Source organism: Prionailurus viverrinus, chromosome B4 (assembly GCF_022837055.1).
Source record: "Prionailurus viverrinus isolate Anna chromosome B4, UM_Priviv_1.0, whole genome shotgun sequence".
In the NCBI taxonomy this organism is placed as follows: Eukaryota; Metazoa; Chordata; class Mammalia; order Carnivora; family Felidae; genus Prionailurus; species Prionailurus viverrinus.
The window spans coordinates 102,650,246-102,674,566 of record NC_062567.1 but is presented as its reverse complement, the minus strand read 5'-3'; the positions used below and the strand labels follow the sequence as shown (position 1 = coordinate 102,674,566).

At 39.4% G+C, this 24,321-nt stretch overlaps 1 protein-coding gene across 6 annotated transcripts in view; it reads right to left on the bottom strand.

The window, feature by feature from the left end:
- Positions 1–2,452: 2,452 nt before the first annotated feature.
- The window catches only part of METTL25 (methyltransferase like 25), a 168,481-nt gene continuing 146,612 nt past the window's right edge, over positions 2,453–24,321 (bottom strand). For 2 of the 6 annotated variants that reach the window (XR_007153845.1, XR_007153846.1), the window contains 2 exons: positions 17,322–17,428; positions 15,003–16,070 (listed from right to left, as the gene is read on the bottom strand). The gene's annotated coding sequence lies outside the window, so the exon portion shown is untranslated. Of the gene's footprint in view, positions 2,528–3,460; positions 3,792–10,019; positions 10,044–15,002; positions 16,071–17,321; positions 17,429–24,321 lie in introns of those variants that run through there. The other 4 variants (XR_007153848.1, XR_007153847.1, XR_007153849.1 and 1 more) reach the window with 4 other exon arrangements.

Here is a 24,321-nt window from a genome sequence, read left to right as displayed (position 1 = left end):
TTATTTTCTGTTGCATATAGCTAAGAGAATATTATAACCATTTTCCCATTGCCACTTAAATGCTCATTTCCATTTCTTCCCCCAACCGTTTCAGAGCAAGATTTCACACTTCTGTTAATATGCATATTCATAGAAGATTAGGCTCGCCTGCAGACTGAACAACCTCTGCCCGAAATGAGATTCGCTTCATTCCTTTTTCTTTGAATGTCCATGCTGCTTCCTCACCTAGGAAATTCATCAGTTCTGAAGAACGTGTTTTCTCAGACTTTCCATGCTAATTTTTCTCTTCCCTCTTACTCTGCTCTTTTATTTGGATTTTGTTTCCATATTTATTTCTCACACAGGCAAAACAAAAGGAAAATAAATCCCAGAAATAAATATAATATCAATGGCAGTCCCAATGTTAGCAAAATTTGGAATGATTGATACTTGGAGACAGATGCATGTAAATGAAAAATACACCAGTTTTTTTTTTTTTCCCCTGTTGGAAATGAACATTATCAGCACCATGTATACATGGTAAGTCAAAAAATAAAATAGGAAGAATTCACGTCATGCTTGTCCTGCTGGCCTTAAGCTCCTTTCTGGTTCTTTTAGTTTGCTTTGCATATTTATACTCTATCCATTAATGTTTCTCATGGGACAGTTTTCTTTTACTTACTAGTTCTTAAAGAAAGGAATGTCGTTTCGGTACACAGCTGCATTTTAGTAGGAGTATTTTTCCCAGACATTAAACAATGGTTGAATTAGGAATCTCTCTAAAATTCTGGTCACTAGTTCCAGTGTGTGTGTTGGAGGTCCACACCACCAACAAGCAATTCTCCAACACCAGCTGGGCATCTTACAATTCGACCCATTTCTGACCCTTTCCATCTGGGATGGTGTCAGTTTCCATAGGTATGGGCTCAGGGCCACATGACTGCCCCACCCCAGTTAGATGCCAGTTGCAATCCTAGTTTGTCACCTGTGCTTCTGATCCACTAGGTATAAGTTAGAGGTTCCAGCCACCCCCTCCTTAGGTTGGATTAAAGCTAAAGCTCGCTCATAGAACTCAGAGAAACAGTTTATGTCCTAGATTACCAGTTTATTATATATACAACTGAGGAACAGCAAGATGAAAGAGTTGCATAGGGTGAGGAACAGGGAAAGGGCACAGAGTTTCCATGCCCAATCTGGGTGCCACTCCCCCCAAATCTTTACGTATTCACCAGCCTGGAAGGCCTCCATACCTACTCCTTCTGGGTTTTTATGGAGGCTTCCTTATATAGTCATGATTGATTAAAATACTGACTATTGATAATTGATTTAACCTGTAGCTCTTTTCCCCTCCCAAGAGGTCAGGGGGTGTGCCTGAAAGTTCCAACCTTCTAACCACTTGGTTGGTTACACTGGCAACCAGCCCTCACCCTTTGGTGCTTTCCATAAATTGCATCATTAACATAAAGTCAGGTGAGGTTGAAAGAGGTTTGTTAGGAATATGAAGACACCATTATCACTCTTATCACTTAAGAAATTCCAAGGGTTTTAGGAGCTCTGTGCCAGAAACAGTGATGAAGACCAAATATATATATTAATCACAATATCACACTCTTATTGGCTTCCAATAACTTAAACCTGAAAAGACTGTATCTCATTAAGCTATCAAATAAAAAAGGTAAGTATTTCTGAGTAGAGCCCCTGGTCTTTGCAACACTAAAGTCTTCTGAGAAAAGTATCTAAACAGAATCTCTAACTGTAAGCCTCTGGCATCTGTAGTTTTTACAAGATCCCAAGTCATTTCAGTGCAGTTTGCTGTGACAATTAGCAGCCTAGTAGAAGGTTGGTAACACCGCAGTGGACTTACTAGTATTTCCAGCCTGGGATCCCCTCTCTCTTCTGGTGCAGCCATCTTGATTTTCTTCCAGGGAACCACCCTGCTCCACTCCCAGCCAATAGCTCAAAAGGGGCTGCCCCCAGGCTGTCTGCTCCAGGGGGAAATAAGTAGCCTGGACCTAGCCAATCCATAGTGATTGGTTCAGGGATCCGGCCCAAGCTAGCTAGTGAGGCTCAATTGTTCCCTTTTGTCAGAACTGTGGGGGAAGAGAAGCGTTCCTCCCCTTGGGATTTATGCACTAGCATCACTAGGATGAGCTAGTGACTGAGAATCACGTCAGCCTGTGGGGAGCGGGGGCACTTAGCAGACGGTGACCTGAGAATGTGGTCAGTTCAGAGGAAAACAAAAACAAGAATGGGTAAAAAGGAGAGCAGGGGAGGAGGAGAGGGATTGAGAACCTAATATTGTTATTTGAGCCCCTGAATCCATCTGTGCCGAATTAGATTAACCTCAGGATTTTCAGAGCCATCATGTAAATAGTGTGGTTGGGCTGCCATAACAAACACTATACACTGGGTGGCTTAAACAACAGGAGTTTATTTCTCATGCTTATGGAGACAGGAAGTCCAAGATCAAGGTTCCAGTGAGGCCAGTTTCACTCTGAGGTCTCTTCTCTTGGCTTACAGGTAGCTGTCATCCTGCTCACAGAACCTCCTTTTTGTGTGTCCCCAGGGAAGAGAAGGACAGGGGTGAGGGGGGCAGTCAGGTTGTTATTATAAGACACTAATCCTATTGTATCAGGACCCACCTTTATGAGCTTATTTAACATTAATTACCTCCTTATAGGTCCTGTCTCCAAATACAGTCCCGTTGGGGGTTAGGGTTTAGCATATGAACAACGCAGTCCATAGCATGATACAAGAAATTCTCTCCTCCTCTTTTCCCAAAAGCAACGAGCTGGATTTTTTTCAGTCACTTAATATGACAGAGTTCCAAACGTTATAGTCACTGCTGTTGACTTCAGCACCCAATCCACTCTATTTCTGTCCTTATGTGTCAGTCTGACTTCCAAAACAGCCCATTGCAGGGGGCGACAAAGCCTTTAGGACATAAAAGGCCATGTAGTGGGATGGGTCAAAACAGGCCTCTGGAGTCTGACTGCATGGGTTTCTTTTTTTAATTTTTTTTTTTTTCAACGTTTTTTATTTATTTTTGGGACAGAGAGAGACAGAGCATGAACGGGGGAGGGGCAGAGAGAGAGGGAGACACAGAATCGGAAACAGGCTCCAGGCTCTGAGCCATCAGCCCAGAGCCCGACGCGGGGCTCGAACTCACGGACCGTGAGATCGTGACCTGGCTGAAGTCGGGCGCTTAACCGACTGCGCCACCCAGGCGCCCCTGACTGCATGGGTTTCAAGTCCAGCTCTGTCATTTGAGTAACCTTCCTCTGAATGGACTCACCTATAAACTGTATGGTCAAAAGTCCCCCCCTCTGGAGTTATTATGAAGATTCGATACATTAATATTCATAACATATTTAATTTTTTTTAACGTTTATTTATTTTTGAGACAGAGAGAGAGACACAGCATGAACGGGGGAGGGGCAGAGCGAGAGGGAAACACAGAATCAGAAGCAGGCTCCAGGCTCTGAGCCATCAGCCCAGAGCCCGACGCGGGGCTCGAACTCGCGGACCGCGAGATGGTGACCTGAGCCGAAGTTGGACACTTAACCGACTGAGCCACCCAGGCGCCCCATTCATAACATATTTAAACAGTGACTGGCAACTGTGCTACAACGTTTGTTACATACACACATAGACCTGCATTAATTCTCCGTGCATTTACCAGTGTGTGACTGCATGTTACCCAGCTTCTCAGAGCTTCCTTTTTCTCAATGAGTACAAAGGCGAGCCGCTGTCTTCGGGTGATAGCACATACACACTTACTAGCGCAGGTCCTGACATGTAGACACTCAACGCTGTGTGCACAAATGGATAAATTGCAATTAGAGAATGAAGTTTCCCTTTTTGTCTTGAAATTTTCACTTTGAACTTGAGTGTATTTAATTTTGAACTTCTTCATAGAGCTATTAGGTTCATCTATTTTCCTCTCTTAAGAAAGCATCAGTTACCTAACGCTTGAATGTAATTACATGGAAATGACAGTTGTGCCACAATGAAACGGAATAATTTAGATGAACATTTGGTAACGTGCTCTCCATAATTCTTAAGAAATCTGTTGCTGAGAAAACACTATTGCAAAGCGGAAGTCTAAGGGGAGCTGTGTAATTAGCAACTATTTCAATGGATTACTTTTCTAAAAAACTTTCTGTAATGGAGAAAACCATTAGGCTATTGAAATTATTCTCTGTGTATTGAAAATAAGGACCAGAAAAGCAGAATAGTCTGCCTCTTTCCTACTTGTTGAGTAAAGCAGGGGCTCACTCAATGTCAGGGTTCTACCTGACTTTCAATGAGGTTTATATAACGGAGTTCCACTTCAAAGATTCTCTTCAACTGCTGACTGAGTTAGGAAGAAACGATGATAATTGTGTGATTTTGCAGGCAGATTCACATTATAAATTAAATTTTCTCCACTTGGCTGGAGTTGGTGAGTCTCAGAAAGCAGACCTCCTTTTCTTATCGGGGAAATGGATTCTTGTCCCAAACAGACTATGAAGGTTATTAGAGATTTTTTTTCTAATTTACACTTTAAACTTTTTCTATTTTAAAACCATTCCTATAAAAAGTCAAACAATAAAGATGTATTTAAAGAAAAAGTTAAATAGTCTTTCATCCTCCACTTCCCCCTCCAGTCTGAACTGTCTGAGGTAACCAATGTCATCAAATGCCAGAATATTTCCTTTGTTAATGAAAATGGAATTATATTATATATATTCCTCTGCCCTTTTTTTGGATGTTATTGGTATGTAATAGACATCCTTCCTCCAGGGAAGTACAGGCATAATATTTAAAGTAAGCATGCACCAGAATTCATTCACCAGGCCATTTGTTTTCAGATATTTATTTATATATTATTTAATTTATTTATTTAGAGACTGAGTGGGGGAGGAGCAGAGAGAGAGGGAGAGAGAGAAGCCCAAGTAGGCTCTGTGCTGTCAGTGCAGAATGTGACATAGGGCTCCATTTCACCAACCATGAGATCATGACCTGAGCTGAAATCAAGAGTCAAACACTCAACTGAGTGAGCCACCCAGGTGCATCCAGATTTTATTTCATTTTATTTTTGTTACCACGAAGAATGTGTCAAAAAATATGCACATGTTTTTGTGACAAAACACAAAATGAGATTTCTCAAATGGGCAGTTATTTTAGGGTAATTTCAAGGTGCTACTACACCCTTACAACATAGTAAAAGAAAATAATGACCTTTGTTGGCAGGAGAATTTGAAAATAAGGATAAAAGAATATAAAGAATAAATTTAAAAAATTTAAGCCACAAGGGATCCCATTCAGTTTTGCAGTGTGGTACTTGTAATACTCAACGTTCATAAATCATTTCTAAATCTCTGAAGAGGGCCATGAAGTCCCTCCATATTCACGTGAAGGCCTTGGGTAGTTTGTCAAAGTGTGATTCCTCAAACATGTTCACAGCAAAGATTCCATTGCCCACCACCCAGAGATTTTTATTTAGTGGGTTTGGAGTTGGGCTCAGGTAGCTTTACTTCTCAACAAAAAAATCTCCCAGTGGAATTCCCAGGTGAAAGCACTGGGGTTTGTAAGCTTTGGACTAGACCAAGGGTCAGCCAAGTTCAGCAGTCCACCTGTTTTTTATGGCCTGTGAGCTAAGAATGGTTTTCACATTTTTAAATGGTTGAAAAAAAAATCAAAAGAAGTATAATATTTCATGATATGTAAAAATTATATACAATTCAAATTTGAGGGTCCACCAAAAGTCTTATTGGAATGTAGCCACGCCCATTCATTCCATATCATCTATAGCTGCTTTTGTGCTGCAACAGCCAGGTCGAGTAGCTGCCACAGAAGCCATATGGCCACAAAGCCAAAATATTTTCAATCTGTCCCCTTCCAGAAAAAGTTTGCCAACTCCTGGACTAGATGATCTCTAAGGTCCCTGTCATTTCTGAATGTATTTTATTCACCGTTGTTATTTACCTCCTTTAATATGCAACACCCTGGAGCTGGTGCTGCCACATGGAGGCACAAAGTGTGGGGAAGGGCCAGACACCGTGATGAGTTTCTTTTTATCGGTCACTTAGAAATTAGGAGGTTATGTGACCAATGTAAAATATATTCTACATGAGCACAGTCAGAAAATGAGTAACAACTACAATAGCTAACACTCTGGTGGCACGTTCTGTATATCAAGACCTTTTTTCAGTGTTTCCCACGCGTCGACCCATGGAAGCCTTACAACAACTCTGTGTGCAGGACCTATATTTACCCTCCTTTTACAGTTGAGGAAACTGAGGCATAGTTAAGTGCCTGCCTGAGGACACATAATTATAAACAGCAGAGTGGGGATATGAACTGATGCAGTCCAGCTGCAGAGTCTGGGCTTAAAAACACTAAGCCATTTCTGCAAGAGATAAAGGTAAAAAATAGTATGTTTGGACTCCAATCTTAATTACAACTTCAAAATCAGGGGAATGCCCACTACCTTCAGATGAATATTATGGCACCTTTCTACCAGGGTCATGAGGTCAAATATCCTCAGGGCCAATTAAAAACATCAATGCAAGGAGAACACTGGCTTCTCAAACACAGTTCCTTTTTCTACTTTGAATAACACCGTGGAAACAGAGCCATTTTCTCATAGGAACATTGTGTAAACTGTGGTGGTAACTGGTAGCCACAGGGCAAGAAAACCATCATGTGTGGTGGGGACTGGGTTCAGTCAGAGAGGGAATGCCCCATTGAAATTAAAACAAATAAACAAACACACTGTCTGGGCCAAACAAAATAAAACTTCAAGCCATAAATGTGTGACCCTTACTTAAGTCATTTTCTCTTTAGGCTAAATCGTCTTAATTCCAAACGTTTCCACCTTTAAGGAGAATCATGGCTGCCCCCTTGAACTGGTGTCAGCTTTAGTCATCTGTGGCTGATGTGAGTTACAAGTTTAACTTTCAGAAATTGAAGTCCTACCTAACAGACAGTTACACTATGCTCAAGCCTAATGCCCTCCTCATGTATAAGAAATATCTGCTTTCTATTATAGTAGGCAATCTCTACCCAGACTGGCCCTACTGATAAGTGTTTTTCCTTAATGGAAAAGCATATTTTCATAGTTTTTCCAGGAATATCTTTGTGTCTTTAATGGAACCATAATCCATTCCCTTATTTAATCTTCAATCACACAATGCTTATTTCACTCAATATAATGGCTTATGCACATTCACTAATGGCCCCTAGATAAAAACCTCTTTTTTTTTTTTAATTTGAAAGTGCTTCAGAGTACACAAGAAGAACAAAACAGAAAAATGCCAGTTGTTTAGTTGAAGTGAAAAAAATAATGATCAGAGTACTGAAACTTGAGTGATAAATCACTGTAATAAAATAATTAAACAATTTGTCATTCTGGCAATCTGAAATAGTATTTAAAGTGTTCAGACATTTTCCTAAAAATCTACCTAAAGACCTTTCAGATCCTATAGGAAATAATTTTTTATAAAACGATATTTAAAAATATTTTCCATGAAAATCTATTCAGAAAATAGTGCCTTAAATGGTACTTCAGAATCAATCAAAATTTATTGCTCAAATTTGACTTTTATGTGTTCTGGTTGGAGTTCATGGACTCTGCACAAAGTAAGCATTATTTTGAAGATTTTCAGTTAGTTTAATATATAGTGTCATAAATAAAGGACAAGTTGTCTTCAGAGGCCTGCCTAGGAGTTTGGAGTGTGAAAAACACGGCACTTTTGCACTCGAAAACAATTTTCAGATGAAAATTCAGTAATTGTATATAAGCACAAACAGGACATTGAATTCTTAAATGTGGAACTTTACAAAACATTGGTTGAAACAAAATCACAAAACACTAAATAGAAGGCCGTATCCTGGACTCAATCCTAAAACAGAAAACATACATTAGTGGAAAACTGTTGAAATATGAATAAAGCCTGGAGTTAATAGTAATGTACCAATGTTGGCTTCTTAGTTTGGACAAATACACCATGGGAATGTGACATGTTACCATTAGAGGGGACTGGGTGATAAGTATATGGGAACTCTATTTTTGCAACTTTTTTTGTAAATGGAAAATTATTCCAAAATAAAAAGGTCACTTAAAAAATCACAAAACAGGGGCGCCTGGGTGGCGCAGTCGGTTAAGCGTCCGACTTCAGCCAGGTCACGATCTCGCGGTCCGTGAGTTCGAGCCCCGCGTCGGGCTCTGGGCTGATGGCTCAGAGCCTGGAGCCTGTTTCCGATTCTGTGTCTCCCTCTCTCTCTGCCCCTTCCCCGTTCATGCTCTGTCTCTCTCTGTCCCAAAAATAAATAAACGTTGAAAAAAAATTTTTTTTAAATCACAAAACAATAGGTGAGAGTATTGACCTGTTCCCCTAAAGCACCCAACAGAATAGGGGAGGGTGACAAACTTCACATGCAATTAAGTGCCACTTGTCTACGTATGTGGGTGGTGTGTGCATGTGAGGTGGACGTGCGGGGGGGGTGCGTGGAAACAGGTAACACACTCCAATCTTTTCCTCAGTGAACAGTCCTGCTGCTCAAAGCTTCAAAGGACACAAGTGAGGGCAGAAAGATTCCTAAATATTTTATTAATAAAATAAATATCTTAATAAAATGTATGAATATGTAATAAGAAATATATTTAAACTTTAGGAATTTGTCACTATTAAAACAGATAGGTCATCACTACTGGACAACGTTCAACTTTGCTTTTTGTCTGCTTTTAATTTTTTAAAAACAGTTTTGTGTCTTTTTGTGGTATCTTCAAATATATACCAGTGAAAATGATTATACTTTGTTTCCAAATTCTGTAAAGCACGACTTTATACTCATTTCTGTCCCTTCACCAGAGAGACAACATTGTGATAGGCTTCTCTTTTGCTGTATAGAACAGAAGCATTAATGAGGTAGATTAAACATGTCAGCATGTAAAAATAAATTTAATAGGTCTTCTTTCAGGCAAGATGTAGTAGGTCATGGCAAGCCAACACATTGACTGCAAAACCACAAAAAGGCAAATAAACTACAAAACACATATTTTTAATGATATCAGAAAGTAAGGAAATAGCATAAACAAAAATTCCAGAGAAAGGAGAACCACTTTCCGAAATACGCTGGCAATGGTGGGCCATCATTTAGGTTAGGGTTTGAGAACTGTTCTCGAATGAAGCAGAGAGCTCCCGCTGGGAAAAAGAGATCCCAGAAAATGTTTTAGCTTTCTTCTGGGCTAGAGTAATCAAAAGGAAACGTGATGGGTCTCAGTGATAGATGGTTACGGTGGAACATTAGAAATGCAAGTACAGAGTCTGGACTTGGGCCAAATGACATTTTGATATGGTTGAGATCTCAAGAATCAGGACACACTGATCCAACTGATACAGGTTCTATACAGAAACAAAGCCAGGTGTAGATTCAAGGCAGCTAATTACTCCCACCTCACCACCTCCTATGACCCCAGCAGCCAACCCTGTCCCCCTTCCACCTCTGTACAAGCACCAACGCCTGTGTCAAACGTTCCAGCAAATGGAAACCATCAGAGGAGTACCCCCAGGTTCAGTGGTGATGGTACTGTGTGAGTAAAGAGCGCGGGGCTCCTTCCCAGAGACAGAAGGGATCTCAGATGGAAGAGGCACAGGATGAGCTCATCTATGGATTGGCCACTGGGTGCTCAGAAGAAGTCCCATGCTCCATGAGGAAGATGTCTGCTAGTTGTCAATATGACTCCATCCCAGATGACATTAAGAACTGATTCCTGTGTGGGACCTTCAATCTTCTGGATTAAGAAGGTATGACATTTTTTTTTTTCTCTTTCAGTAAAGATGAATTCAGGATATTTGCCTTGAGGGAGCCATAATCTTTAATTTATGTACAGGGTTGCATTAAAGAATAACAGCTCCCTGCTGAAAATTATGCAGAGGTAATGGGAGAGCCAAGCTGCACGTAGACATTCAAAAGTGGAATCTTTTCTTGATGGATTCAGTCACTGTTTCTCTTTTTCTTTTTTTAATTTGTCTTTAAACTCCACTATTTTCTGCTTCATTCCAACATGCATTGTTCTAAGAAGCCATGAAGGGAATGTCAAATTTTACTTTCTTGGTGTGCTTCATTTGTCACCGTAAAAGAGCGACTCAAACCTGATCAGCAGAAGGATTTGCTCCTGGGCCCGTTAATTATAGTGAAATTGTAGAATTAATACTGAATGTTATGACCTCAGAAAATATTCCATTCTCTTTATTTCACCCTCATCTCAATGTGTAATCGGCCATATTTTAACAGTTCTAGGTTTATTTATCAAAACAAAGCAGATATATGTCACATGATGTGATCTCTAAACCACCTCGGCTTAGTCTATTTGTCAGTCAAGGCACGTGGCGTCTAGAATGGCTTCTGCTCTCTCAGGTCTCTCACATGTTTGGTGGTGAAGTATTTAGATTTATATCATGTTCTTGACACTACAATAAAAGATGGATGAACATCCAAACATTTGGATGAACTGCAAAGTGCAATAAAGGGCTCAGAAAACCAAAATGATCTTCAGGAACACTGCCATTATATAGGAAGAGAGTATAGTATATATTTTTATTTTGTTGTGGTTTCGTGATTTGCATGCTGAGTTCTCATAAATGAAAAAAAATGGTACGTTCTAAAAAAGCTGTGGAAGTGGCCTAGTTTTATGTGCATCGCATTGTATTGTTTAGTGAAAGGTTCAATTTGAATTTTGGTATAAGCAATTAATAGGATATTGGGGCCATTTTAGGAGTTAACTTGTGGCCAGTTTTTCCAGTTACAAGGAAGCATTTTGCTTATACATTTTTATTCTTATAAAAGATTCTAGTAAAGGAAAATAAAACACCAAACATCAATGAGTGTTATTTTAGCAAATATAATTTTTAGATGTGCTATTACTTCACATATATAAAACAGATGGTATGTAGGAATGTTATATATTTAAACATAAATCCACTTAGAAATATTACCTAGATTTATCAATTTTTATAGCATCTTTCTCACATGGGTCACCTAGAAAGTCTACAATAAACAGTAGATGCCATATATTACAAAATAATATTAGTTGCAGATAATGTATAATTTTTAGAATTAGTCAATCTTTCACACGGCTTTAGGTTCTACTGTTACTTCCTTTTATAACACCCTGTTTATCTCTATCATTTTATTTGTTATATTATAATAATTGATTAATTGTGCAATTTTTGTTATAGTGCCTTTCCTATTATGTTCTGAAGCTGGAACTAGGTTTTCTTCACTATGCTTTGCTTAATATTTAGCTTTGCTTAAAACATGGATGTGCTCGATAAAGATGTGGTTAATGAATCAAGGACTGAAAGATATACAGCCTGTTGCCTGCTTTGTGTAGCCATCAAGTTAAGAATGCTTGTTTTTTCCTTCTATCTTTAAGTGGACCTATTTTTCAAATGTTTTTTAAGTACCTAAATAGCAACCTCAGTTTTGCTTGTTGGCCCATAAATTCTAAAATATTTACTATTTGGGCCTTTAAGAAAAAAGTTTCCTGACTTTGATTTGGATCAGCTCTGTCCAGTAGAATAGTAGTGATGAAAATATTGCATATCTGTGATCTCCCGCAGGATAGCCACAGACCACATATGGCTACTGACCACGTGAAATTTGTCTAGTGTGACCAAGAAACTGAAAATTTTAGTTTTATTTCATTTTAATTAATTTAAATAATGCCATGTGGCTAGTGGTTCCTGTATTAGCAGCAGATCTAGTTATATGAAAGAATAGACCTCCTGTAAATAGAATAAATACTTACTTGGAGATCAAGCATATCTTTGGAAAAAAGGAAAAATATTTGAAGTTAGTTTGGTCTTTCTGGCAAAAAAACTAAGTAAAAATATGAAGTAAATTATCGCCATTCATTAAAACAACTATTATTATGACGATACGTTGAAAAGGCCCAAAGGTAAAAATTAACTCATTTAATTTGACGGTTACATACAAACTCATTTAAAATAAGTGGTGGTTCTACATTCTATGAACTGTGAATGAAAATAAATTACTTCAGATAAGGCAGATAATGTTAATGTTCTATCAACAAGTGAATGAAGGACATTGCTTTTATGAAGATTTTGAAGCTTCTCCTTGCTTTTTTTGAAAGGCACATCACTTACAAAGAAATTCTTTTTAAATTTTTTTTTTAATGTTTATTTATTTTTGAGACAGAGAGAGACAGAGCATGAATGGGGGAGGGGCAGAGAGAGAGGGAGACACAGAATTGGAAGCAGGCTCCAGGCTCTGAGCCATCAGCCCAGAGCCTGACGCGGGGCTCGAACTCACGAACCGTGAGATCGTGACCTGAGCCAAAGTCGGACGCTCAACCGACTGAGCCACCCAGGCGCCCCAAGAAATTCTTGAAATACATAGAATCCTATTAAAGCAAAATGTTCTATAGCACAGCAGGAAAACATTAGAGCACATAAACAAGTAAAAACAGTGATACAATCTAACAGAATCCTCAAACAGCATTAAAATGGGTATTAAAGTGGTCTGAGAGGTAAAGATTCAATTTGTAAAGTGAAGTTTAAACACCCACATTCACATGTGATTTCAAGTCTTTAAGTTGAGAAGCACTTATAAGGAAATCTGAAATATGTGCTATTTAGCATTAAAATTGTTTGCTATTATCATAACATTTAAAGTAAGTTTAAAAATTTCAAAATTAGAGTATATTTCCTTTTCTTGCTTATACTCTTTTGTACATGTCTATGTATGAAACAATATCTCCCTGAGTAAAACTACTTTGGCTGCCCTCTTTTATTTCAAGTGATTTTATCATTAGGGAAAAATTTGAAATCATGGTGGATAAATAATCCCTTAATGCTTTTCTTGCCTAGCAAGTAATTTGTCAAAGCAATTCAGTTTCCAAATAGCGTACAAACTCAATAAGATAGTGAGCCAATGCATCTGTTCCTGTCTGTAGAGTATGCACAAATGCCTTTCATTTGGGGGGAAAATCCTAAAACTGAATTCTCTGAAAGGACAATTTAGTTCTAGTCACAAAACATCATTTATAATTTCTCTCTGATAAAACTTTAGAATTTTTTTAAAGTCCAGTTTTATTGACATACAGTTTACATGCAGCAATATCCACCCTTTATAAGTATACTGTTTACTGAATTTGACAAACATAGAAATTGTGTATTCACTACCCAAATTAACATGTGGGATATTTTCAGCACCCCAGAAAGTTCCCTTATACCTCTTTGTAGACAATCCCTTCCTTTTACCCACAGCCCATTGGCAAGAAGTGATCAATCTATTTTCTGTTTCTATAGTTTTGTCTTTTCTAGAATATCATGTAAATCGAACCATACAGAATGCAGCCTATCGTGTCTGGCATATTTCACTTAGTCACTCAGTGTAATGCTTTTGAAGTTCATCCATGTTGTTGCATGCGTGTGTAATTCACTGCTTGTTGTTAAGTATCCCATTGTATGAATATATCATAATATTTTTATCCATTCTGCTGGTGATAGACATTCAGCTACATGAATGAAGCAACTATTAACATTTGCTGTGTGGACATATGTTTTCATTTCTCTTGGGTAAATACCTATGAATGGAATTGTTGGGTCATATGGGAAGTGTATGTTTAACTTATAAAAAAACTACCAAACTGTTCTCCAAAATAACTGTATCATTTGCCTTTGTATGAACAATTTTTAGAGCTCTAGTTGTTGTACGTGGTCTCTAACAGTATTATCAACCCTTTTAATTTAATCATTTGAATGTTTGTATAGTGGTATCTCCTTGTGCTTTTAATTAATATTTTCTTGATGATTAATGATGTTGAGTATTTTTACGTATGGACATTGCCATTTGCACATCTTCTTTGGTGAAATAGGTGTTCAAATCTTTTGCCTTTCTATCTACTAAGGTTTTTGTGTAATTATGTACTCTGCATATGAGCTCTTTATCAGGTAGGAGCTTTGCAAATTTTGCTTGTTTTACCAATCTGTGTCCTATCTTTTCATTTCCTAATAGTTTCTTTTGAAGAGCAGACATTTTAAATTTTATGAAGTCCAATTTGTAAAATTTTCACTATGGTTCCAGTTTTTCATACCTAAGAAATCTTTCCTTAACAAAAGATCACAAATATTTTTTCCTATGTTTTCTTCTTGTGTTTTTTTTTTTACATTCAGGTCAAAGATCCATTTCAAGTAACTTCTTATATGTGATATGTGGTGAGGGTTAAGCTTTTTTGATATCCAATTGTTTGCAATGCTTGTTGAAAAAAGTATTTAAACCCATTGAATTGCTTTGGCCCCTTTGTCAAAAGTCAACTGACTGAACAGGTGTGGGTCGATTTCTGAACTCACTAGGTCTGCGTCATTCATCTATATAAGTATCTTTAAACAAATACCACCCTGCTGTTATTACTGTAGTTTTATAGTAAGCCTTATAAACTGTTACATTTTATGTAAAGTGGATATTCATATCCTTCATAAGCCTAAGCACCTCTGAAACAGCTGTGTACTATATAGTGTAGGTAGAGGCCTGCACTGATTTGAGATGAAAGAATTGCTATTCTTGGTTGTTACTTTAGGTGTTCTGTTTTCCTGTGTTCCACAGACATGGGGTTTACTGAACTCACAGAATCCACGAATTCAGGGCATCCATGATCTTGCCTCTTGGAGAAAATGTATTTCTTTATTTTCACTCATCACTAACTGAAATTCAGTGTTCCCACAAATGTGGACAACAAACCTCAGGGGTACTGCAGTATCTGCACCTCTTGCCAATAGAAGGTACAGATATTTTCATGTCACATTGCTGTTATGGCCGATATCTTCAAATATTGTTTGATGAGGGAGCATAAGGAACGTTGACAGTCTGCAAACCGCTCCCTCCCCCCCCCCCAGGCTACCTGATAGAAATCGTAGTCCTGCAAGACCTAAGTCTCCCCTCCATAGTGATGTGGGAAACAAAGCCAGAAGGAAATGGCAGATAGAACTAAATTTCCTTATAACCTGCAGTCCACTGACATATACTTGAGGCTGGCAGAGTAAAATATTTCTCCAGGAACTCCCTACTGTCTTTAGTGCTAATGTGTTGCTAGAGGGAAAAACAACCCTAGCTTGACAGTAGGTAGGCCTCCAATATCCTGTGAGTCTTTAGCATGTGAAAATCTCACTGGAAACTCGCCCAGGACTTCACCTCCCCCAGCTCCATAGTATATAACCAGTGTCTCTTCATGGTCCTGGGGCATGCCCATAGGTCCGTCCCTGTGCTTCAATAAAATCATCTTTTTGCACCAAATACTTCTTTAAGAATTCTTTCTTGGCCTTCGGCTCGCCCCACAAACCCCCCTATCACCCCAAAAACCTCATCATTGTTGACATTTATTGTTACTTAAAAATTATAGTTTTTAGAACTTCCACTTGACCTTGTTATTCTGAGTTAATAAACACATATTACTAAATTATAATTTTAAAAAGTTCTTTCAGTAACGATCTCAATATAATTGGTTTCCTTTGTCATATTATGTATTTTACTATGTCTTTAAAAGAGAATGCTTGAGAAGGGGCCCAAAGACATTTCCAGATTGGCAAAGGGCTCCATGGCACAGAAATGGTGTAGATTTGCCTTCTGTATTCCTATTTCACAGACCTATTACTTGGGTTGTCTCCCATTTAAAGTGTCTTTATTGCTTCAGTTTAGAATATTGCTGTATTACCAGTCCTGCCTTATTTCATCTTATATTATATAAAAATATAATATAACATAATATTATATACTATTTCACCTTATTAAGAAAGGTTCAATAAACCTTTATTAAACATGTGAGATTAGACAATGCTCCAGGTCAGAATCTGGAGATTCAAAGGTATATCACATGGTTCCTCCCTTTGAGGAACTTAGGTTGTACTAGGCAGATAATGAAGCAGGCATTGCAATTTACAATCTGTGTGCTCCAATGAGCACACATGGGAGTGACCTAGATGATGTTCTTACCCTTCACTTGGGTGGCGGTGGAGGTGTGGGCAGAATATCAGCAAATGTTTCCCATAGGAATTGACACACACATTATTCTCTGAGGAAACCTGGAGAATAAGAAAGCAGGAACTAGAATGTGAAGAGACTATTTCACACAGGAAATGTGAGCAAGCATCCAGCTCAACTCTGCCTGGAGCCCTGGGACAGAGCAGCCAAGGGAAGAATTACGCATTGCCTACCCTTTTCTCCCTTAGGATGTGTCAAGGAAGACAATCATTTTCACAATGTAGAAGCCAAAGTAGCTTCCTGCTCTTGATTGGAATATTCAGCTTGTGTGTCTATTTGACAGGCAAAAGTTCTTTCTCTCAGGTCCTTTTCCCCCCAGAAGCTGTCAAGTGCTGAGCCCTTGGCCAATGGAGCCCTTTTTGCAAGGACCCCTCCCTATTTCCTGTGCCTTCTACAGTGTGTCCTCCCCAGGCTGTCTTAGTGTGCCTCCCAAGTTTTAGCCAGTTTCCTTCAGTCCTAGACAGGTAGGTGGCACTGAGACAGAATGGGCAAAGGGTAGAGACACCTGAGACTAGACTCATAGCCCAGAGGACCCCAGTCTAGAGCAGCCAGGTCCTCTCCCATCCTGGATTGAATGAGTCATTTATTACATCTTAAACAGAGATTGTTACTAAGAGACATTCCTATTTAAACTGTCCTCAAGCATTTTCTCAAGCTGGGCAGCATCAGGGGCTGCTTAGCTAATTAGGGACTAATTGACTCTTTAGCACAGTTCTCAGCTGTGACAGAGTGTTTCCTGCCTCTTTCTGCCAGGGTACTGGGACCATTCCCTGTGATGGGCTCCATTTTCACCTTATCAGGGTCTAAATGGAGCAATTTCCAGCCTCATATCCTTGATATTCTCAAGGATAGGAATGTAGACGTAAAATCTTTATATGTATATATATTTTAAATGTTTATTTATTTTTGAGAGAGAGCGTGAGCAGAGGAGGGGCAGGGAAAGAGGGAGGCACAGAATCCTAGGCTCTGAGCTGTAGGCACAGAGCCTGACTTGGGGCTAGAACTCACAAACTGCAAGATCATGACCTGAGCTGAAGTTGGTGCTTAATTAACTGACTGAGCCACCCAGACGTCCCCCAAATCTTTATATTTTTGAGGGCTTCTGTTTAGTCTGGGAAAATGCTGCATTTTTGTTAGTTATCATTATGGGAACCTTTGAGAGGTTTCTGCTTCCAATTACTTGAGGTGACATTACACTTTCTGAAGAAGAGGATGGTGCACTTTCTTGCTCATCTTTCCTTGTTTGGTAGGCATTTTTAATTATGACCATAAAATTTCATGACTTCACTTACCTGGCATTAGTCTTTTCTGTCAGAGGATAGGCCAGTTTTATCCCATGGAGGATCAGTGTATTCATTTCCTCCCTTTCCTCCACAGCATCTTCTGAACATGTTCATTGCTAGGCATAGGACAAACAGTAAAAATGATATATTTTCTGCCCCTCCAGATTAAGTAGAGGAATACAAACATTTTAAAAGTAAATGTCATAAAGTCATATACATCTGGTCAGAGTATAGTTGGGACATAATAAAAAAAGATAGTGATTTATATGTGGAGGCAGGATCATAAATATTGAAGGATGACTTAGGAAAAGTGTTGACTGGAAGAGAAAGGGATGTTAGCCTTCCTGGAAGAGGGATCGGTGAGAGGAGTCCAGACAGAGGCAACACTTGAGATGTTGTTGGAGTCACAAAAAGTCCGGATACCTTGAAACTGTGGTTGGATGGAGTTTGGCAGAATATTCTATTGATGAAGTAACCAGGAAAAGCATCATGGAAGATTTTGATGCCATGCTAAAGAGTTTGGATTTTCCTTTAATACAGTGGGAAGGCCACAGAAGAGTTACAGGCAGGGATAGGAGTTTAAACACCAAGAAAACCAGGAGGGCAGTTATGAGGCCCTGAACTTAGTAGCAGCGGGACTGGAGAGGAGAAGCAGTGAAGAGAAGTAGAAGAGGATGTATGAAAATGACTTAATGTCCAAATGGATTGGAAGGAGAGAGAAGTCTAGGGTGATTTTGGTTTTCAGCTGCAAGTTTCCTTCACTGAAAAGCAGTATCAGAGGAAAAGTGGGTTTGGCAGGAAAGTTTTAATTTTAGACATGTTGATTTTGAGGTGGGGAACGGCAATGTCCATTAGGCAGTTGGGTAAACGTGGCCAAAAGCTCAGGAGAGAGATTCAGGAGAGAGAGCTAGCCTAGAAATTAAGATCTGAGTGAGCATCATCAGATACAGGCAGTTTTGGAAGCCATAACCATGTTTCTTTGAAAGTGTGTAGATTGAAAAAGGTCCAAGGTCAGAGTCCTCAAAGGGAAAACAACAACAACAACAACAAACCCCTAATACTTAAAGAACAAATAGAGAATAGTCTTCAAAGAATGGGGGAGAGAATAAATAGTGGAAGGAGAAAACTCTAGAGAAGCTGTTGGTTTCCAGGAAGGAAGGTCTTGGAGGTCAGAAGTTCCCTCCACCTCCCTGAATCTTACAGCTCATTACTCTCTGTATTGGCTTTATCTCTTCTCTCTCAGGATCTTTTCCTCTGCTCATTCATAGTTTCTAACTCTTATAATTTTGGCCTCACGTGGTCAAACATTGCCTCCAGAATCTCTTTATACATCATGACCTATTAGCTCCTATGCCAAAATGCCAAAGAGTTTTTTTTTTCACATTCCTGAGAAAAAGAGAATCTGATAGGTCTGACCCTTCTTTTTGAGCCAGGTCACATCAGGGATCTAAGCTGCCTTGACCAGGTGTGTACTCCCACTCCTATCACCTGTGGTCTTTGATATAAAATACGGCTGCCCAGTCTCACCCCTTTGGCTGAAGATATGGGGTGATGAGTAAAAAAAAAAAATGTCAGGTTGAATGACATCTGTAGTTTAAGAAAGTTTAAATAAAGGTGGTAGTTTTCCACAATGGCAGATACCATAGCATGATCAAGAAAGAATCCTTTGATGGGGTAACTTGGTGGCTTAGTCAGTTGGGCAACTGACTCTGGCTCAGGTCACGATCTCATGGTTCGTGGGTTTGAGCCCTGTGTCTGGCTCTGTGCTGACAGTTTGGTCAGAACTTAGAGCCTGCTTCAGATTCTGTGTCTCCTTCTCTCTCTGCCCCTCCCACTTGTGCTCTGTCTCTGTCTCTCAAAGATAAATAAATGTCAAAAAAAAAAAAAAAGAGTACTTTGGATCTGATGATATGGATGCCAGCTAGGCACTGGCCAGTTGCTGGGATGGTGGAGAGGCCTCTGGCTGCTGTGAGTTGGTAATAAATGAAGGCATAACGTGGAGACATGGAGTTGTGGCTTCCCATCAACAAGGATCTTAACCTCAAACTTTGTAATATAAAGGCAAGGAAGGGGAGGGTGATGATATTGATACAAGACACAGAGTCTAGTGGTGGTTGTCCTTGTTTTCCTCTTCTCAAACATATATTTTATTGTTTTAGGTATTTGCCCTTGTTCTGGAGTAGAACAGTGGGTCTGGACTTATGGGCACAGAGAAAAGAACTACCCTTAGAAAAAGAAAGCATCTCTTTATTTTTTATTATTTTTATTTTAGAAAATAATCTCTATTTTTTTTAATTTTTTAATCTTTATTTATTTTAGAGACAGAGCACAAGCAGGGGAGAGGCAGAGAGAGGAGGAAACACAGAATCCAAAGCAGGCTCCAGGCTCTGAGCTGTCAGCATGGAGCCGGACATGGGGCTCGAACCCATGAAGATCACGAGAACTCACAAGATCATGACCTGAGCTGAAGTCAGTTGTTTAACCAAATGAGCCACCCAGGCGCCCCTAGAACAGATCTCTTTACATTTTTTTTTAATGTTTATTCATTTTTGAGAGACAGAGAGAGACAGAGAGTGAGCGGGGGAGGGGCAGAGAGAAAGAGTGGAAGACACAGCTTCCAGGCTCTGAGCTGTCAGCACAGAGCCTGATTCGAGGCTTGAGCTCACGAGCTGTGAGATCATGACCTGAGCCAAAGCCAGATACCCAACTGACTGAACCACCCAGACACGCCTAGAAAGGATCTCTTTAAATGAGACTGTGGGAAGAAGGGCAGGAGAAGCATTGTGGGTGATTTGTAGGAAATGTAAAAGGTTGGCAAAGGGCATTGAAGTCTACTCTGCAAAGTCTCTCTGTCTTCACTCCTGCTCATCTCATGTCCTCCCTATGAGGTAATTGATAATCTAATGTTCCTGCAGATACTGAGATCTCCCTAAGGGATCCCACAGAAAATCAAAGGTAGGGTAACTGTCCTAGTCCTTTTAAGACTGAGTAGGCTCTGCTGTTGAGTGCAGCTCACCAGGGAAAGCCAGGCTACTGGCAGACCTGCTTCACAGCACACCTTGTCCTGGAATGATCCGTGATGTTGTTTACTGGGGTTTCTGCCAGCTCTGCCAGCAGGCTGGGGCAGTCCACCCAGTCCACCCAGTCACCTAGCTGTGACTATGGTGACAGGGCCACTTAAAAGATATCTTAGAAATCATCAACTCTAACTCATAACATAAATAAGGGAACAGACCTGGAGAGGTGAAGTGACTTGCACAGGGTCATATACCTTGTGCCAAAACCAAGAACAGAACAGGCTTTCTAATTCAAGGCCCAATGTTATTTACTTACTAAAAAAAAATTTTTTGAGTCTAATCATTCTCCTACTGTTTTTTTTTTTTTTTTTTTTTTAACATCCTGCCTATATCCATTATATTCTCATAACCAGGGTCTTGCCTTTGAGTTAGAATGACAAGCCAGTATCCAAATCTGTCAGATTCCGGTCTGCATTGGGTTATCCTGGCATAAGACCTCTACTGGGCAATCAGAACATAGGATCTAAAGCAAACCTTATTTATCCAACACAGCCTTTATACACTTCTTAACTAAATGAATAAACCCTTGTAGTGGCTAAAAGTTTATAGTCATGAGATTCCTCCCTGTCCCTGGAGAAAGGGAGCAGGGATATAATGAAACGGTACTGATCTTGGGGGTCAGGAAACCTGGGTCACCTTGGGGAAATCATTTACATGTCTTTGAATTCCACTGTAGAGTGGGAATGTTTTATTTACAATGATACAGGTATGCTAATATACTGTGGAAACTTAGAGGAAGGAAAAATTAAGCCTGCTAAGGTCACTTGGGGGAAGAGCTCCAAAGACAGTGACATTTGAGATGGGTCGTGAAATGTGAGTACAGCTCACTTGACATGAGGTAATTAGCATACACAGAAAGTCACCATCAGAGGCCTCTTTTGGCCTTTGGTGGAATTGCCAAAAACTTGGAACTACATGCCTTCACCTTGTCACCTGGACAAGATACATGTACCTCCAATCAGCTAGTCCCATAATGCTCTTACATCTATACTGCTGTGTCCTTCCTCCTTCCCACTCATTCTCCCACCATTGCTGTCGTTTTCTATTGAGGCCTTCTGGAAATCCTTCTTTAGAGAAAACCAACTACCCTATGCCATCTTTTTCACCATATACCACCTTCCCCTAAGCTTATTAACATTTATCTATTGTCAATTGATATTATTTTCCTAGATAAATTCTCTGAATAAATTTTTCCCCACCAGTACTCTTCTCTCTCTAGATATTCTTCCTCAGTAACCACTGGAATGCTCAACTTAGACAACCATGTATGGATCTTGAGCTCTAACTTTCCTATGGGTTCTAGATTGTATATTGGCTATATGTATCCTTTGGGTGTTGCACAGACATAGCATATCCAGAATTGAATAATAATCATCTTAATTCTCAGGCAACCCTAGACTTTCTTCCCTAGTAAATGGCTGTACTACTCAGCTAGCCACCCAAATCTGGGGGGAGGTAAAGGGTGAGTATCCTAGACTTCATTCTCTCCCTCACCTAAAATACACAATGAGTAACCAAGTCATGATAATTTTACCTCATTGAATTACTATTATTTTCTATTCCATTTCTACTTTCTGCCTTAATTCAGGCATTATCGGTTGTCCCAGCCTTTAGCCTGATTCTACTTCAATCTATCCTCTAGTCTATAACTAGAGTGGTTTTTCTAAAATAGAAATATCATCATATCACTCTCTTCTTAAACTCCCTCAATGAATCCTTATGCCGTGAGAGGAAATGTACCTCTTTAGCCTGGCATTCAAGGTCTTCTATATCTAGGATCCTGTCACCCTCTTTGGTCTTATCTCCATACTCACCATTCACATTGATCTACTTTCAGGCCCCTATGGAGTCATGCTGTCTCATGTTTTTGAAATAATTATTGCTAATCCTTGTTGAAAGGGTACTACTTATAAAGATCTCTATTAATTGATCTATTCCTTCTCACAGCCCCAAGTGGTCAGTTACTGTTTTTCCCCCAGTTGACAGATGGAAAAAAATGAGGCACAAATCAGTTAAGCACCCTAACCAAGGTCACAGCTAGTGAGGGACACAACTAGAATTTGAACTCAGTCTCTCTCTAGAATCCCTTCTTTTAACTACTATATATAGCACTACCACACTGCCCCTACTTCGGGAAGACCTTTCTTTTTTCACTTTGCTTACCTCACACTTACTCCTCATTCATTAAAAAAAAATTTTTTTAACGTTTATTTATTTTTGAGACAGAGAGAGACAGAGCATGAACGGGGGAGGGGCAGAGAGAGAGGGAGACACAGAATCAGAAACAGGCTCCAGGCTCTGAGCCATCATTCCAGAGCCCGACGCGGGGCTCAGACTCACGGACCGCGAGATTGTGACCCGAGCTGAAGTCGGACGCTTAACCGACTGCGCCACCCAGGCGCCCCACTCCTCATTCATTTAATCTGGCTTCTCCTCCCATCAAAATGATGAAAAATCTCTCACAAAAAATATCAATGAACTCCAAAGGGAATTTTTCCATTCTCTTTTTACTTGATCTCTCAAAATTCAGCCATTGGTCACTCCATAGGCCCTGAAATATCTTCTGTGGTTCATGTGATGATATATTCTTCGTCTGATTTATCTCTGAATATGCTTTCTTAGCCTCCTTTGTTGCTCATTCTTTATAGAATCTTCATACTGGGGTCATTAAAACTCAGTCCTAGCTTCCCCATATTTTTCTCCCTGTGCTTTTTACACTGAGTAGTCTCATCCATGTCCTAGCTTTAATTTCCATCTATATGTTGATGACTTCTTATATTCATGCTTCTCTTTGTTCTCTACAGACCCTTACAGACCAATGCTTCTTTAACACTGCCTGAACTTCTCAAATTACTCTATACTCAATATATTCAAAATGGAATTGTCAGTTTTCTCCCAAATATTACTCTTCAGTGTACCTTAGCACCACCTTTCATCTAGTCAGATGGTCTAGACAACTGTTACAGCCCATCAACCAAAGAGCATAGGAAAAAAACCTGTAGTCCAAGTTAGATTTATTTCACTTACTGCAGCCAAGGGAATGCACTCCAGAGGAATTGTAGGTTGACTCTGTAGAGTTTTTAGGAGCTTCTTATAGGATTTAGGCCTGTATTGTATGGTTATAGACAGGATTGAAAACCATGGGGTCCAGTTTTGAATTGGAGGTTGTAAAAAAGCTAGGGAAATTCAATTACTGGTTTTGCTTTTTTTTTTTTTTTTAAATTGGGGGCAGGATCATTAAAGTGGGCTGAGGGTGGTCACTGATGAAGAAGTAGCTGTTAGTTACGTATGAGAAGAGAGGTGTTTGAGAAGGGCCTTGTCTCTTGTTCTAGACATGCCACTGAGTGAATATTGTCCATAATTGTCATTTATTTTGTATTTTAGCATCTCCGAGTTTCAGCTAGATAATTTTGGGGAAAGTGAATTGAACTCTCAGCTTTAATTTTCCAGTATAAAACATAAAGGAATTATCTATTATTATTTCAGATAGAAAATTCAAAATTACATTACATATAATTTTAGTTGCACACCTATTTTCCTTCACTTTAATACTGAACATTTTCTAAGAAAAAAACCCATATATTATGCTAGCCATTTACAAAAAGAGTTCCATCTGATTGGCAGACTATGATACCTACCCACTGAGAGGCAGAGCAACCAAAAGATCATCAATTGCTTGAGGTCTACAGGGTTATGCATCCACCAATATCTTACTCTACTCAAGAGGAAATGAAAAAAATGGAAGACCAACACAGAAGACCCTCAAGTGATCAAACGGTAAGACAGTAGCTGCAGTGATTAAGAGGTTAGAGTCACAAGGCAGAATGCCTGGATTTGAATCCTGACTTCACCATACCATGGCTTTCTTCCTGCCTCCTTCTACATGGAGCAAGTGGCTTGACCTCTGTTTCTGAATTTCGTCTTTAGTAAAG